Raw genomic sequence first — 1,090 nt, forward strand, 5'->3', positions numbered from 1 at the left:
AACTCTTCATAAAGTGGGCGTACTGTTAACAGATCCACTGGCAACCGAAGTTCCCGACCAAACATCAGCTTTGCTGGAGTGTATCCAGTGACTTCATGCCCTGCTGTTCTATAGGCCATAAACAGTGGAGGGAGTAAGACATCCCAGTCATCTTGGTGGCTGTTACAAAACTTTGCCAATTCCTGTCCCAGTGTCCAATTGTACTTTTCTACCATCCCATCGGATTGTGGGTGAAGTGGCGTTGTCCTGGTCTTTCATATGCCAAACAATTTGCAGCATTCATGGAACACAGCAGACTCAAAGTTATGGCCTTGATCCAATTGCAGTTTGTATGACATACCAAATATGAAGAAGAAATTGCTAATAGCCGAAGCTACAGTTGTAGCTTCCTGACTTGGTATTGCATATGCCTCAGGCCACTCTGTGAAATAATCCATCACCACACAAATGTACCTGTTTGCAGCACGAATTTGGGACAAAGGACCAGCAAAGTCAACAGCTACTCTTTCCATTGGTGCACCAACTTGATATAACTTCATTGGAGCACGTCCTTGTACTGCATGTCCTGCACCATTCTTCCACATCTTGCCTCATACCTATCCAGTAAAATCTCGGTCCTCCTGTTAAACTCTCATGGGATTGATGCAGCACAACTTCCTGTAACTTTCTTGGTATAACTGTTTGCCAGGTCGTCACTTTTGTATCTGCAGTTTCCCATCTCCGGAGAAGAATACCATCTTCAAGCATCAACTAGTCCCATTGTGCCCAATACTTGTTTCTCATAGGGCTTAAGCTAGACACCTTCTCCCAAGCAGGGTGCAAAACACTTGCTTTTAGAAAATCAATTATTGGCTTCAAATCTTGATCTTTCTCCTGCTCTGCTTTAATATCTATACCTGGTTCCACTTCACTATCATCAATTCCTTCAGTCGCTTTGACTTCAGCTTGATGGCACCTAGTTAGTTCAACCTCTCTTTTAACAGTTACCGGAATTTGGCCTTTGTTGTTCCCAAACGTCATTTTACCAAATTAATTACAAACGTCCTCGGTAGTAAGTAGTCCAACCCTTATATGCATTGGTCTTCAATGT

This window comes from Limulus polyphemus, unplaced genomic scaffold (assembly GCF_000517525.1).
Source record: "Limulus polyphemus unplaced genomic scaffold, Limulus_polyphemus-2.1.2 Scaffold1101, whole genome shotgun sequence".
Lineage (NCBI taxonomy): Eukaryota > Metazoa > Arthropoda > Merostomata > Xiphosura > Limulidae > Limulus > Limulus polyphemus.